The sequence below is a fragment of the Aquarana catesbeiana genome, linkage group LG13 (assembly GCF_042186555.1).
Source record: "Aquarana catesbeiana isolate 2022-GZ linkage group LG13, ASM4218655v1, whole genome shotgun sequence".
NCBI classification, from domain to species: domain Eukaryota; kingdom Metazoa; phylum Chordata; class Amphibia; order Anura; family Ranidae; genus Aquarana; species Aquarana catesbeiana.
In genome coordinates this window covers 67673332-67690275 of record NC_133336.1, presented here as the reverse complement: position 1 = coordinate 67690275, position 16944 = coordinate 67673332, and the positions used below count along the sequence as shown (strand labels likewise).

The 16944-nt window shown below is 44.2% G+C and overlaps 1 protein-coding gene across 3 annotated transcripts in view; it reads right to left on the bottom strand.

The window, feature by feature from the left end:
• Positions 1 to 16944, bottom strand: part of FBXO34 (F-box protein 34) — an 80921-nt gene that overhangs the window by 38436 nt on the left and 25541 nt on the right. The window contains exon 1 of one of the 3 annotated variants that reach the window (XM_073608811.1): positions 13042 to 13331. The exons of 1 other annotated variant lie outside the window; for it this stretch is intronic. The gene's annotated coding sequence lies outside the window, so the exon portion shown is untranslated. Of the gene's footprint in view, positions 1 to 11381; positions 11403 to 13041; positions 13332 to 16944 lie in introns of those variants that run through there. One more of the 3 variants, XM_073608814.1, reaches the window with a different exon arrangement.

Below are 16944 nucleotides of genomic sequence, written 5' to 3'. Positions count from 1 at the left end.
ATGCGAATTGTTTGCGAACATGCGTAGGAATTTTGCGCGTCGGAATTGCTACAGACGATCGGAATTTTCTCCAACCGAAAAATTGAGAATATGCTCCCAATCTTTTGCTGGCTGGAATTCGGCCAGCAAAAGTCTGATGGAGCATACACACGGTCGCATTTTCCGACCAAAAGCTCTCATCGGTCTTTTGCTGGCCAAATTTCTGATCGTGTGTACTCGGCATAACTGTATGGCCAGCTTTTGGCTTACCATAGACATTCCTTGGTGGTTACATGAACTTGCATGATCGGATTGAATCACCCAAAAGCTTCACCTCTGGAGTACAGCATCAACTTGAAGAGTCAGTTCTATAGACTTATGTATTAGCAATAACGTTCAGTTTTTGCTAATACATAAGGGAGGAAAAGAGCAGACAGTTGCTGATGGCACCGCTTTTTAAGAGAACCCATCCTTACCGATTTTTCCCTGGCAATCTCAGCCAGTGGACACCTACCTGCCACCACACATACACACCCCCCTAAAAATAACCATTTTTTTGGCTGACTCAGTTCTGCAAGATAGCAAAAATCAGGAGGCAAAGTTTTTTTAGGGAGTCGTTTTAATTACTTATCAGTTAAATGACACAAAGCAATTTCACCCGATTGTGTGCCCCGCTGGAAAGCATGACTTATAAAAACTAGCCACAAATGTTACCATCTACTTTTGAATTTAAATAGGGTCTACGCAACAATTTTTTAAAATTCAGGCTGATGCTACAGGCTATTGTGAAAGACAATACCGCAATTGGGGGGGGGGGGTAGCCATCGCTGCTGGGAGAACATGCAGTGATGGCTAGCGGATATAGCAGCTGGCAATCGCATGCAGAATCCAACAGGCTGGTTGTTATTGATCAGCTTGGGTACAATCAGCCTGCCCATAGGTGGGCAAAATCTTGGCTGGTTCCTGCTGAAGTCCTTATGACCACTATCAGCAGGGCAACTATCAAACAGGTGCTAGAAAAGTTGACCCCAGAACAGAAAGTGAGCAATTTCCCCTTTGCTTCCAGAAGAGAAAGTGATGGGAAATCTCCAAGGATTGTTAACAGAAAGAAACAAAAAACACACCACACAAAAACACTGGACAGGTTGTCCATCAACCACTGTTGGACCGCCTGCCCGCAGAAAGACGGCCCATGCAGTCAAGGCCACGTACTGGCATGTCGCTGCACGCTTCTGGGTTTGGGACATGCAGAGGGCTCTGTACAGAGGGAACGATCTCAGTTTCTTATCCCTGCAAAGCAGATGTGTTCTTAACAGCAGCACATATCACACACTCATGCACCTTTATCCCCTTGATCACCCTAGATGTTAACCCCTTCCCAACCAATGTCATTAGTACAGTGTCAGTGTATATTAGCGCTGATCAATGGATTAATGTCACTTACAGTTAGTCAGTCAGTCTCCCCCCCGCATCAGTTTGCCCACCACATTATCCCAGTCCCATTATAAGTTGCTGATAGATCGATCTATCTATACGGGGTGAATAAAAATCAAAGGATTTAAAAATAAATTATTTTGATTTTTAACAAAATTTTATGAAGATGCTTTTGGAGTAAAAAGATATGCATCTTAAATAGAAAACTTACTGATTTAGTTTATTCAGCATGAAATGGAGCTTAGTTATGTAGCATGAAGCTGTATATGCTGCAATATTTAATTTTTTTTAGTAAACTCGTTCAATGAATCCAAGCTCTGCGACAACACTGAAAAAATTACATTTTGCTACCATATAAAGTATAGAGTGTTCAGCTTGTCTAACAGTGTAAATTTGCTGTCCCCTCAAAACAACAACCGACAGCCATTAATGTCTAAACCGCTGGCAACAAAGTTGAGTACACTCCTAAGTGAAAATGTCCAAACTAGGGTTAAAGTGTCAAGAATTTGTGTGGCCACCATTATTTTCCAGCACTGCGTTAACCCTCTTGGGTATGGAGTTAGCCAGAGCTTCACAGGTTGCCACTGGAGTCCTCTTCCACTCCTCCATGACAACATCATGGAGAGACCTTGAGCTTCTCCACCTTCCGTTTGAGGATGCCCTACATATGCTCAATAGGGTTTAGGTCTGGAGACATGCTTGGCCAATCCATCACCTTTATCCTCAGCTTCTTTAGTAAGGCAGTGGTCATCTTGGAGGTGTGTTTGGGGTCTTTATCATGTTGTAATACTTCCCTGTGTCCCAGTCTCCGTAGGAAGAGGATCATGCTCTGCTTCAGTATGTCACAGTACATGTTGGCATTCATGGTTCCCTCAATGAACTGTAGCTCCCCATTGCTGGCAGCACTCATGCAGCCCCAGACCATGACACTCCCTCCACCATGCTTGACTGTAGGAAAGACACACTTGTCTTTGTACTCCTCACCTGGTTGCCGCCACACACGCTTGACACCATCTGAACCAAATAAGTTTATCTTGGTCTCATCAGGCCACAGGACATGGTTCCAGTAATCCATGTCCTTAGTCTGCTTGTCTTCAGCAAACTGCTGGCTTTCTTGTGCATCATCTTTAGAAGAGGTTTCCTTCTGGGATGACAGCCACTCAGACCAATTTGATGCACTGTGTGGCGTATGGTCTGAGCACTGACAGGCTGACCCCCCACCCCTTCAACCTCTGCAGCAATGCTGGCAGCACTCATACATCTATTTCCCAAAGACACCCTCTGGATATGACGCTGAACACGTGCACTCAACTTCTTTGGCCGACCATGGTGAGGCCTGTTCTGAGTGGAACCTGTCCTGTTAAACCGATGTATGGTCTTGGCCACCGTGCTGCAGCTCAGTTTCGGGGTCTTGGCAATCTTCTTATAGCCTAGGCCATCTTTATGTAGAGCAACAATTCTTTTTTTCAGATGCTTCTTTGCCATGAGGTGTCATGTTATACTTTCAGTGACCAGTATGAGAGAGAGAGCGATAACACCAAATTTAACACACCTGCTCCCCATTCACACCGGAGACCTTGTAACACTAACAAGTCACATGACACCAGGGAGGAAAAATGGATAATTGGGCCCAATTTGGACATTTTCACTTAGGGGTGTACACACTTTTGTTGCCAGCAGTTTAGACATTAATGGCTGTGTGTTGAGTTATGTTGGAGGGGACAGAAAATTTACACCGTTATACAAGCTGTACACTCTACTGTAGCATAAAAGGTTTTTCACCTTAATGCATAGAATGCATTAAGGTGAAAAACCCTGAGGGTTTACAGCCCCTTTACCACTTGGCATCCGCGCTATGGCCGAATGACGGCCACAGCTGATCACATGATGTAAACAAAAGATCGGTAATCTTTTTTTTTTTCTACACACGCTGACAGCGTGAGTAGAAAAAAAAAAAGCCGATCACCGGCTCAGATGTGAGGGACATCGGTCCCGAAGTGGAAGAGGCACATCTGCCTCATCAGTGCCACCTATCAATGCCCACAAGTGCCGCCAATCAGTGCCACCTAGCAGTGCTGCCTATCAGTGTAACTGATCAGTGCCCATCACTGCCGCCTATCAGTGTACATCAATGAAGGAGAAAAAAAAATTACCTGTTTTAAATTTTTTAAAACAAAATATAAAAAAAAAATTTTTTTTTTTTTTAATTCAGTTTTTTACATTTTTTTAACAAAAAGTAAAAACTGCAGAGGTGATCAAATACCACCAAAATAAAGCTCTATTTGTGGAGAAAAAAATGATAAAAATTTCATATGGGTACAGTGTTGTATGACCACGCAATTGTCAAAGTGCGTCAGCGCTGAAAGCTGAAAATCAATACTGTGCATTTTAGCACAATGCAAAAAATGTTAATGGACTACAATGTTCAACCTTTCCATGGGAAAAAAAAGGTATCCTACATGGAATTTCTGAAAAGAGAATTTAAAGGTTTTCACAAGACAAAAAACAAACACAATTAAAAAGCTCACACATTCAACTTGACCCCCAATATCTTTTGCTGCATGGCCACAGTTGTTCCAATGAACACAATCCCACGTGCAACAATCTTTTAAAAAATATCAGCAATGAATATAAAGAATGCAAGTGCATACCAACAAAGTAATTTGTTTAGCTTAGTAAAGAAAAACTGCATACGTGCTGTTTTTGTATTGGCAATTCAACTGCAATGAAGGATAACATTTCAAAACAGACAAGGGGATAAGACTGTTACAAGAAACACAATCAATATTTACATCCTGATCATCCCAGCATGCTAAAATATGTCTTGCACAGTAACAGCCTACACTCCGGGCATTGTATGATCCTAAAGCTCAAATTAAAGTCCAGCCAAAGCTCATTTGGCTGTACTTCTATGGATCACAGGAGTGCAGTTCGTTTTGCACTCCAGTGACCAGTTTTCAGCAAAGAGCATATTGAAGTCTGCTCTCTGCTGACGTCACAGATTTCAGTCCAGGCACCAGGTCATCACGACAACGGGAGTCTGGATCTGACAGGTGCCTGGGCTGACACCCGTCTCAGCATCTCAGCGAGCCAATGAGAGCCTGAGGCGGCCGCTCCGCCCCCTCCACAGCTCAGCGCTCCAGTGAGCGAGGAGGGGGTCAGAGCAGAGAGCTGTGACTGACAGTCTACAGCCCTCTGCTCGGGGAACGGCGAGAACCGAGCCATCGGTGGTGTTCAATCACTCGGTCCTCAGTGTGGAAACGCCAGGGGACAGATGCAGCATCCACTGAGTGAAGTATGAAACTGAAAAAAACAAAAAAATAAACAAACCCATACTTGTCTTTTAAATCAGTATTAAACCCAAAATGCAATATATTGCAGCGTACCATCATTAGAAGTGGTGGCTGCATTGGATTTTTTTTGGCTCGTCTGCCCCCTTCTATTTTCTCCTGGTGATCGGCCCAGCAACACCTCATGTTGTAGAATGCCCTCACTCTGGATGAATGAGCACAGAGGGCAGATTTGGACAGCAGCATTGTCAGTCTGAGGAGGAAAGGAGTGTTAGTTTAAATTTGCTAGTACATCTAACTTCCTTTTTGGAATAAAGGTTTTACAAAAATCAATAAAAACGCTGCCATTGTCATAATCCCTGTCACTGGTAAATGGTTTGTCTCAACCCCGTAACTGATAGAGTGCTGCTTCTTTTGATAAACAGACTTCCTGGCCAGATCACCGGATGAAGACACAAGAAAGCCAAAAAACAAATAAAAAAGGAATGCAGCCATCACATCGAAGAATTAGTAAGTTGCAAGGTCTTTTTAGTTAGGACACAAACTACTAAAGAAAAGGGCTCTTTGGCCAGAGAATTAGAGCGGATAATTAAAACGTTAAGAAAAATTAGTTATACCCAAGCTACAATACAAGGCTAAATATAAAACAGCAGAGATCGAAGGCACAGTTCAAATCTCAGCCGGTTCAGCAGGAACTAGCCGAGATTCGAACAGTTAATGGGCAGGCTAAATGTACCAAGTTGATCGATCAATCAACTTGGGTACAAACAGTCTGCCTGATTCTCTTATGATCATCGCTATGACAATAATCACTTTCAGTCAGTCTTCTCCTGGCGAGGAGAGCTTCCACTGCACGTATGCAATCAGGCAGGTCCTTGCACTACATAGTTGAAGGTAAATCTAAAAGGAAAATTGAACAAGAAAATGATAGAAGGCCTGATTCACACCTATGTAGTTTGCATTTTTCGTTTTGCAATACACATTTTCGATCCATTGAAGTCTATGGAACCAAAAACCAGAAAAAAAAATCCTTGGCCCTTTCCATAAACTGCACAGATGTAAACTACATCCATAGGAAAAACATGGAAAATGGACTGTAGTGTGTTTCTGCAAAACTGAAAAAGCATTAAAAAATGCATAAGTGTGAACCAGGCCTAAATGTATGGCGGCAGCTTTAGCAATGTAAAACAATCACAAAGGTCTTCAAATAATCAATTGTGCATTGCTCCATGTGATACAGTATAACTTTAAAGACCACAAGCTTCAGGAGAAAAATCTGCATCCTTTGCTACAAATTGTCTCAGGTATAACATAGCATAAAACCAACTAAAGACACAAGATGGTTTTCAGATGTACATACATGCGACAATGCCTAGGGGGCTTGTTCATACTAGCTTCCGTTTCTCCTAGTGACCGTTGCTTTGTGTTTTTACAATGCAAGGCACAGTTAACATTTTTTGCTGGTTGTAAAGTCTTTTTTCCCCCTACAATAACAACAAACATGATATACTTACCTGCTGTGTAGTGGAGTCCAGATCCTCCTTCTCTGGTGCCTCTTCTGTGATCCTGGCCCCTCCCTCCTGTTCAGTGCCCCTACAACAAGCGGCTTGCTATGGGGGCACCCGAGCCGAGTCACAGCTCCCTGTGTCCATTCAAACACGGATCCCTGACCTGGTGCCGCCCCCTCTCTCTCCTCATTGGCTAGCTGACTTTGATTGACCGCAGTGGCAACCAACGGCACCGCTGTGTCTCAGCCAATCGTGGGGGGGGGGGGGGGGGGGGATCTCAGACGGCTGAGACATTCGTGGACATAGCTGGACAGAGGGACCTCAAGTATTAGAGGGGCTGCTGCACAAAGAAGACTTTTTATCTTAATGCATATGATGCATTAAGATTAAAAACCTTCTGCCTTTACAACCCATTTAACTTGATTGAATGTCACAGTGATAGTTAATTCATTTCTAGACATGCTGAAGATTTACAGTAATCGTCTGCACTTGCCGCCTGCATTCTAATGTGAACAGGGCACATCGTAAACAGTGGTTTTCTGGGTGCCCTTGCAAAGACCAGTGTTTTTCTAGTGGAGAAAAACACCGTCTACCGCACAAGTGTGAACAAGCCCTAAGTGTGAAGTTTTATGCTCTAAGCAGAAACACACCAAGCAAGCTATTTGTCAGTGTGAGGGGGTTGGGGGAAGACTAAAAAGGTCCTCGAAGTAAACTGACTAGATCCATTAGATTAAAAGGTCTTCTAAATAGGCAGGAACATAAAAACTTGAATCTTTTGTGAACTTAAACAGCTTCAGGATATTCTGCAACATCTCAAAGTACAGCTATAATGCAAGGTAATATAGGGATGCAGCGAAATTTTGGCTGCTGGGAAAAAAAAAAAAAAAAAAAAAGCAAAGTTTGGGTACAGTGTCGCACGATCGCGCAATTCTCAGTTAAAGCAACGCAGTGCCAAATTGTAAAAAAGTGCTCTGGTCAGGAAGGGGGTAAAATCTTCCGGGGCTGAAGTAGTTAAAAAGTGAGATATATTATATACACACATACATACATTTATATATACACACACACATACACACACTTTTTTTAATATAGTAAATTTTGGTTTCGGTTAAGTGCATCCTTAATTTTTGGTACCGAAAATTTTCATTTCGGTGCACCACTAGGAAAAAAAAAAAAAAAAAAAAAAAAAAGGGAAGGATAGGTGTGGACAAACTATATATGCTAGCAGCAAAGTGATTTTTTTTTTTTTTTTTTTTTTTTAACACAAAGCCACTACAAATGTATTGCTCTTGTAAACTTCCTTTTTTAAACAAAAGTTAATTTCCTGTGTGCGCAAACCAATATGCTCCATTAACCAATTTTCATATCTCTCTAAAAACACAAATGAGAATGAATATTTTTTTTTTAATTAACAAAAAACCTCACACCACAATAAAGTGGGGCTCTGCTGCAGGAGTGTCACCACTTACTCACTTTGTACATTGATTGTACTGGGCCAATGGTGTTTCATTTAAAAATGACTAAGGGCCACATTTGTGTAGAAAAAAGTCAAATTGAGAGCGGAGTCTAAACTTTTTTTTTTTTTTTTTTTTGATAGTTTCCACTTGGCCATGAACATACAGGCAGGACTGGAGTCATGTATGTATCATCTGTGTAGGTATGTGTTGTGAGATTACAGGGGAAATTGAGGGGTTAAATGGGTTGCACTGTTGGGTGTGGTGCTGGCTACAATGTGTAAAAATACAAGGTGGCATTCAAAAAATTAACGGCGCTGCAACCCTTTACATACAGTGCTGCAGGAAATCAGCAAAGCATAAATGTGAACCAGCCTAAGGTGAGGTTTATTTAGGTAAACAAAAGGGGAAAAAAAAAAAATGGTCAGAGGGCACAGCGCATACCAGGAATGTAATTATGTAGTAAAACGTAGTTAGTTAAAAGCTAAAGGAACAACATGCGGGAACATGTTAAAACTATAGTTACATTCAGTAAGCTAAAATCAAACCTATTAAAAGTAATCTGTAAAGGGGGGGGGGGGGGAACAAAAATTAAAAAAACACAAAAGAAACCAAGATTTTAGCTAGCCATCATCATATTTACACTTTGTTTTGCTTCCCAACATATAATAAAGTGATAATTTCCTTTTAAGTTGATGAGGACCACAAGTCATGAGTCATTTATAACCATCCAGAAGGTCACAGATAAAGTGGTTCGCAGTCACAGCCCTCTTTTCAGATAATTCAGTTTGAATTACAAGATACATACTTCTAAAAACAATATACAAAAAAAAAAAAAAAAAAAAAAAAAAAAAAGGCAGAACGAAGGACTGAATATAGCAATAAGCCTGTAAAACTGAATTTACTAAAAGGCACATATGGAACATGCACCATTAAAGGAATACGCATCAGGAAAGGCATCAACAAATCTTTGGGGCTACTTCTTCTAAACAACCTAATTTTCTTTATCTTGGGGTCCCTTGCACAATGAGCGTCTAGCCCCTGGGCATCCAATCCAGGTGTTTTAATGCACCCAGAAGGCACAGATGCGGAGTCTGGTGGCTCCCTACAACCTGTCAAGTCTACACTGCATCTAGACAGGGCTGAAAGCTGCAGAGTGGTACTCACGTTTAGGGCCCTGTGCATTCAGGGACATATGCCTCGAAAAAAAGTTATTCCACGTTCTTGGCATTCATTTCTGTATGCATGTGGCACAAAAGTACACGTTCAGCCACAGCGTATTTCAGTCTGCAGGCAGTGGGAGTGGACAATACATCGGTGCCACCCAGGTGCACTAAAATGCTTCGATTTGATGCAGAGGGGCTAGACACCCCATGTGCAATTTACCTCTGAGTGGCCTATGGTTGAAATAAACAAAAGCACATTCCATGTCTGATTAAACACAACTCACAACTAAAAGTAAAAAAACAGACTTGTAATGACTGTCCCACTTTTAGGCCTCATGCACACTGGATGTTATAAAAGCCAGTAGCGTTAGCTGTAGAATGAGTTTTTCAGCGTATTTTGCAGTAGTGCTTTTCAGCTTTTTTTTGTTAGCACAACTATAGTCGCACAAAAGCTTATAGCTCAAAAACGCTGATAAAAAAAACCAAATAGCCGCATTAAGCTTTTATCAGCCTTGGCCCCCGTTCACATCAGCGAGATATGACGTGCGATTTGGCAGCCTATTGCCGTCAACGGCACTGTCCTAACCCATTTCAAAAAAGTAGTTCCTGCACTACTTTTGCCAACTTCGGGAGCAATTTCAATAGACATCCGTGTTTGAACCCGCACAGATGTCTTTCAAATCGCCCTGAACTCGCACTGCAATGCGGGTTTGAAATTGTGTGAGTTCAGCTGAACATGCTCCATGTGCCGTGGTTTTGTTTTCCGCGATTGTAGTGCGATTTATCGCGCTGTGAAAACGCACATTTTTAGGTGTCGGTCAAATGAATCGCATCTGAAATGTGCATTAAAGGGGTTGTAAAGGTAAAAATTTTTTCACCTTAATGCATTCTATGCATTAAGGTGAAAAAACTTCTGACAGAACCGCCGCCCCCAGCCCCCCCGTTTTACTTACCTGACGCCTCGAAAGTCAGCTTTGCGTTCCCGACATCTGTTCCTCCGCTCACCCTGGCCGCTGATTGGCTGCAGTGGATGGATTGAAAGCAGCGCAGCCATTGGCTCGCGCTGCTGTCAATCACATCCGATGACGCGGCGCGCCGGGGGGCGGGGCCGAGTGATACAGCGAGCGGCTATAGCCGCCGGCTGTATCACGGGAGCGCGCCCGCAAGCACTCACCACCGTGCGAGGGAGCTCGCATTAAGGTGGTGAATGCTTGCGGGGAGGAGCTGAAACAGCCGCCGAGGGACCCCAGAAGACGAGGTTCGGGGCCACTCTGTGCAGAACGAGCTGCGCAGTGAAGGTAAGTATAACATGTTTGTTATTTAAAAAAAAAAAAAAAAACACCTTTACAAACGCTTTAAGCGATCATTCACACCTGGGCATTTTGAAGTCACTGGCAGAAGTGCTGCAAATCTGCCTGCGATTCATAACACCCAGGTGTAAATGCAGAGTTGTTGGTACAGCAAACACTGCAGACCGATATGGGGGGGGTGTTTGAGGAATCCAGAATAGATTTTCAGTCAGTTGTTATTGTTATTTCACTACAAGCCCTGAGCTGTCCCATACATTAAAAAAAAAAAAAAAACAAAAAAAAAAAAAAAACAAAAAAAAAAAAAAAACTCTCCCCCATTGGGTGTCAGGCACCTTTCGGTGACTTAAAAACGTATTCCCTGCCACCCAAGTCAATACTCCCATTTCCCAGTTTAAAATCCTTATTCTTTGAGGATGGGGAACATATAAAACGCTAGAAGCATGGGTATGTGTGCCTGGCAGCATCAATCATATATACACACACCAAACTTTTGGGGTTGGAGCATCGATCAGAGCAAACGATGGGACATTAGGCCGGCTTCACACTGCCCTGCTGCACTTTGGGCAAAAAGCAGCTAACCCGTGGTTTTCATGCAGGTGACCCGTTCTTTCCCATAAACTATTATGTACCGTGGTTTTAGTGCACTTTTAGAAAGCACACTAAAGCTCCAGCATACAGGTCCACTATTTAAAAAAAATATAAAAATAAGTTTAGGGACAGAGCACACCACTGGGACACTTTCACCATGTGCTTGATCTCAACATTGCAGATCACATGATTAAGCACTGGGTAGGCACAGGGAAATGCCCCCGCACTGGCCCTGTAATTTTCCAGTGCATCTCTACTGCACATGATCTTCAGACAGTGCACACTGCATCTCTGCATAACAGTTTTAATCCTATGCAGCGCAAAGCCCCCAAAACAGCAGCCCTATTATATAGTATATGCATGCAACCCATATTACTATACAAGAACCATGGCACTAGAAAACCTACTTCAGCTAAGACAGTATACTGGTCAACTGCTCCTGGAGTTTCTAGAAACTTTAATCAACTTTTCATTTAAAAAGCAAACATAAAAAAAAAAAAAAAATGCCATGTACATGTAACTGGTGCTGCTATCTATTCAAATGGTGTGTGTGTGTGTGTGTGTGTGTGTGTGTGTGTGTGTGTGTGTGTGTGTGTGTGTGTGTGTGTGTGTGTGTGACAGAAACCTCACGCAGCCACAATCCTGTACTCACCAACAGATGTGCAAAACATTCAATAACCTTATACACTGGTTGGATCGATCCGATGTTGATGTTAGTACAGTGAGAAGGGAGTGGCTTACTGGAGCTGTGTCTAGGGACGCACATAGTCCCACTTTGGAGTGTGCACCACACAGGTGACTGACAGGGTGTGAGGAGAGAAGAGCCAATCAGCTGCATTTCCTCATAAGGGAGACCTGCACAGATAATCAGTGTAGCTCCAACAGTGGCCTTTAGGGATGCCAGTAAGAGCTGCATGTCAGTGCCACCTCATCAGGGAACATAAGTGAAGGAGAAAAAAATTACTTGACAAATATTCTTAATCACTTCCTGCCCGCCGTCAAATGACGGCTGGGCGGCGCAGCTCCCATTCTGGGTGAACGTCATATGGCGGCCCTCCAGAACGACCTCTCGCGCGCATCGCGGCAAACGGTGGTGCGGTGTGTCAGTCTGATGCACCTCTACACCGATCTCGGTAAAGAGCATCTGATGGAGGCTCTTTACCACGTGATCAGCCGGGTCCAAACACCATGTAAACAGGAAGAGCCGTTGATTGGCTTTTCCTCACTTGCATCTGACAGACGAGTAGAGGAGAGCCGATCGTCTGCTCTCCTGACGGGGGGGGGGGTCCTGTGCTGATTGTTTATCAGCGGAGTCCCACCTCGGATACCCACCCAGGACCATCAGGTATGCCACCCTAGACCACCACGGAAATGCCAATCAGTGCCCATCCCCAATGCCATCAGTGATGTCTAACAATGCCGTCTTATCAGCGTCCATCAGTGGAGAAAAAAAAACAATAGTCATTGAACGTGCGACAACGCTAACCGTTGGCTTGGGCAGGAAGGGAGTAAAAGTGTCCAGTATTGAATACCACTTTAAGGTCTTGTTGATATGTGTGGCAGCCCTGGACATGCCTTTGAAAAGTGCACTTCGGTAGAACGCTTTTTAGATATTAAGAGAGCAGCATCTACCAGGCATGCAGGAGGACGATCCCACCACCTCCTGAATAACTTTTTTTTTTTTTGCAGCTCGGATCTTGTATGTAAATACCTCACCACAGCCAAGTGTTTGGGATGCAGTTGTGGCTCCATTTAGGGAGGGAAGAGTAACATTTGGTGGTGGTGATACCAGCCGCCAAACAAAGGAAACATTTTACCATGTATGCAACACTCTGCATGTGTACAACCCCGAGTGTCTGTACGCAGTTTTTGGTGGGCAATCAGGTGCAGCAAAAGACGCAGCTCAGCTGCCTGTATATACCGCCGCCCTTGTGGTGGACCTTCAAAGTACATCTCTGTAGACGGCCACGGGTCACATATTCTGTGATGTCATACAGCACCATGTACAGAAAACCACCATGTCCACAAATAAGGACAGAATAGGCCCCTGTGACCATAATATATAATAAAAAAAATATATTTGAGATATAGATATATAGATATATATAACACATACAAACACACACATTACAAACACAGAATAAATATGGTCTGTGAGGACAGCCATGACCACCTCCCCCCCAAATCTGCCTCAGACAGCTGCAGTCATAACAAGCACCCCTCTCTCTGCGGCAGTGAGCAGGAAAGCCCGAGGCTGCGGCCTGCCCTCCAGCAGAGCCAGTGGCCGGGCCCGCTCCCGGGGCTCCTCTTACCTTGTCTGTCTATAGAGCGGCGGCGGCGGCGGCGGTGGGGGGGGGCCTCTTGCAGGCGGGAGAGACGTGAGGAGTGAGAGGAAGGAGACAGAGCGGGCCGCCTCACACACAGGCTCAGTCCGCGCCGCGCTCACTATCACCGGGGGACAAATAAAATTCCTCCGCTAACCTGATCCCGGGAGGAGACAACAATATAATCCCCGACCTAACAACCCCGATAGCACAGGAATGGGGAGGAAAACGAGACAAGCCCTACGTCACCACAAGACACCAGAACGCCGCCTCTTATAGGGTCGGACCTCCTGCCACTCACAGGTGACCACGCCCCCTCATTCCAGCGCCCTCTTGACTACCTGGTTACGGGAGCGCGCATCGCTTGCCTGAGCAGGACACGGCTAGGGGGCGCGCTTCCACCTTTGGAGCTGGAGAGCACGTGACACGAGGACAGAAATAAATAAAACAAATTGTTTGCATCGATCATGACAGAAGTGTCCGATCACATCGTTCACAGCGCAAATCCTACACAACAAGATTATTTTTACATACGGTTAGGCCCCATTCACACCTGCAAAAACTGGTGAACACGTGCAAAATCCGTATCGCGTTTGTGCAGCCCCCGAATTCTTAATGGCACCCCAAATACAGCTTGCAGATGTGAGTTTTGCCACACTACAAAATAAATGATATTAAAAAAAAAAAAAAAAAAAATTCCAAAAAAAGGCGTAATAACTACTTGGTCACACATAGGGCAGCCCATTCACTTCCATACTTTAAAGAGGAGCTCCAGCCGGGTTGGAAGCGCTGTATTTAGTGCTCTCAAAATGCCCTGCCAATTGGAATGAACCCTTTTTTTGGGGTTAAAAGCGCCCCGCTAGCGGCCAAAAAGCGGCGCTGGAGCGCTGCTAAAACGGCTAGCGCTTTCAGTGTGAAAGCAGTCTTAATATATAGGACACTTAAGGCCCGTACACACAATATGAAAATCGGAAGCAAAAATTTCATCCGACAAACGATCTGCCGATTTTCAGATCATTAGTACAGTGCTTTCGACAGCCGATTCAGATTCTTCATATAACAAAAGCTGGATGTCAGAACACAACATCCGATTTTCATTTGATTAGTACGGTTTTCGCCTGAAAAAAAATCGTAAGCTCAGAAATGAAAGAATACATACAAAACTATTCAACACATTACGTCACTTCTGAAGTTGTATTCTGTCGTATGAGAATTTTCATATATTGGGTAACCTCTTCACTTTCGACATGAGACTAGCATGCAAAAAAAAAAAAAAAAAAAAAAAGGCGAAGGGTTGTCTGAAAATCTGATCGTGTGTACAAGGCTTTAGGCCCCTTTCACAATGCTGCAACTTAAAGTTTAAAGGGTACTTACATACAGGGTTCATTGAAATACATGGGGAAATGGTAAAAACAAAATTTATTGCCTTTTTTCTACTCTATTACTCCTATGTCCGCCCTAAAAGTCCAAGGGGGCGGCTCCTGCTGCATTTGTTGCAGGTCTCCTTTTCTCATGTTTTCAAGGACAGTCTCATAAATTAAATTCCCATAAACAAATTTTCTCACAGTCTACAGCAGCGGTTCTCAACCTGGGGGTCGATTGCCGATTCGCCAGGGGGTCGCGAATGCAGGCCGAGACACCAGCGAGATGTCACTTCTGGGAGAGGAGAGACCGCACGGAAGTGACGTTCCGTCGCCGCCATCTTGGTACTCTTGTCCGCAGTAAGGCTACATTTAGAAGTCGGCAAGCGGACATCTTTTTACACCCACCGAAGTCCGCTTGCTGCGGACGAGTGTACCAAGATGGCGGCGCTGAAACGTCACTTCCGGTTAACACAGACGGGTTGCTGAATCTGACGGAACACCTAAGCGACTTTGGTAAGTCAGAGACATTAATAAAAGCATTTTTGTACTGTGTGTCACCGGCGCAATCAATACATAGATTGTTAATAAATAAGTCTGACATGACAAAAAAAAAAAATTTATTATGGCACAATACATATCATTTATTTATAAATGTCCCAGTTGGTTCCTCAAAAGTGTTTATTCCGTGCCAGTGCTAGATACATGTTTGGGTGCTATACACTTTGTATATCTAGCACTGGCATGGAATATCCACTTTTGGAGGAACCAACCGGGACGTTTACATATAAATCAGTGGCGGCTGGTGCTCAAAATTTTTTGGGGGGGCGCAAACAAACTGAAAAAATCTGAAAAAAAAAAACACCCATCAATTGCAGCCTCACTGTGCCCACCAATTGCCGCCACTGTGCCATCAAAATTATAAATATTGTGCACTATGTATTACAGATTGCTTTTGTGATTAATCACTACGCTTTAAGATGTTAAATTTGTAAGAGCCCTTTCACACTGGGGCGGTTTGCAGGCGCTATTGCGCTAATAATAGCGCCTGCAAACCGACCCGAAAGTGCCGCGGGCTTTCACACTGGAGCGATGCGCTGGCAGGATGGTAAAAAAAGTCCTGCCAGCAGCATCTTCAGAGCGGTGTGTATACCGCTCCTTTACCGCTCCTGCCCATTGAAATCAATGGGACGGTGCGGCTATACCGCCGGCAAAGCGCCTCTGCAGAGGCGCTTTGCGGTGGTATTTAACCCTTTCTCAGCCGCTAGCAGGGGGGTAAAACCGCCCCACTAGCGGCCGCATGCCGACGGTAAAACGCCGCTAATAATAGCGGCGTTTTACCGCCGACGCCGCCCCCCGCCCCAGTGTGAAAGGGCTCTAAGAATGAAAATACATCCTGCGTATCAGATATTCTTAACAGTCGCAAAATTACAGCAATGAAGGACCAACGAAAATAATTTTACTGTTAGGGGTCCCCACAATTTGGGAAATTTTATCAGGGGGTCACAACACTAGAAATGTTGAGAACCACTGGTCTACAGAGATGGATTACTTTTGCTTTACTCTGCATAAACAAGGCATCACGCCGCATTCCTGTGCCATTCACATGTGATACAGTGTGGTGCGATTTGAGCCCATTCCTTTTTAATGGGCTCAAATCGCACCAAAGTAGTGCAGGCACCTTTTCTGGAGCCACATTGCATGGTCATTTTGTACCATGCAATCTGGTGAAGACAAACCACACTGCGTTTGCAATGCTTTTGGGGTGTTAACTTTATATTGACACCCACAGCGGATCACAAACACAGTGCGATTGCAATGCGGTGAAGGAAACACACAGGGATCACTGCATTTCCCACACCACATATGTGTGCCTAAGCTAAGAGGTCATTTGACAGGCACCGAGGATGCAATCTGTTACCTCCTCATTGCCTGCTTTAACCCTCAAAATTCCAACACACGTCGCTTTAGCATACAGCCACAAAGCATTTTTAGTGCGGCACCATTCACTTAAATAGGTCACATTCAGAGGTGGTACCTTGCAGATTTGTCTATTTTCATTTCACAGATATGAGAACAGGACAATTGATATTTTTGCACTGTGGGCCAGTAGAAAACAGAACTGCAATTACAGCCTTAACCTCTTGCCGACCAGCCCATGGCAATATACGTCAGCAAAGTGTCACGTTCCCGCAAATCGCTGTATGGGTACGTCAGCTCCCTTAAGAGCAATAGCAGACGTGAGCGCGCGACCGCACTGCGGAAGACCCGATGTGGGATCGCCACCGGCCACCCGCGATCGCGGGCACGAGAGCCAGGACTGGGATTTGTGTGTGTATTGTGTATGTAAATAAACAAATTCTCGTTCTGAGAGGAGAAAAAAGAAAGATCTGCTGTTTGTACTAATTATAAACAGTCATATGTCTCCTTCCCCAGTCAGTTCCATCCCCTACAGTAAGAAACACTCACGAAGGAACACATTTAACCCCTTGATCGTCCCCTGGTGTTAACCCCTTCCCTGCCAGTGACA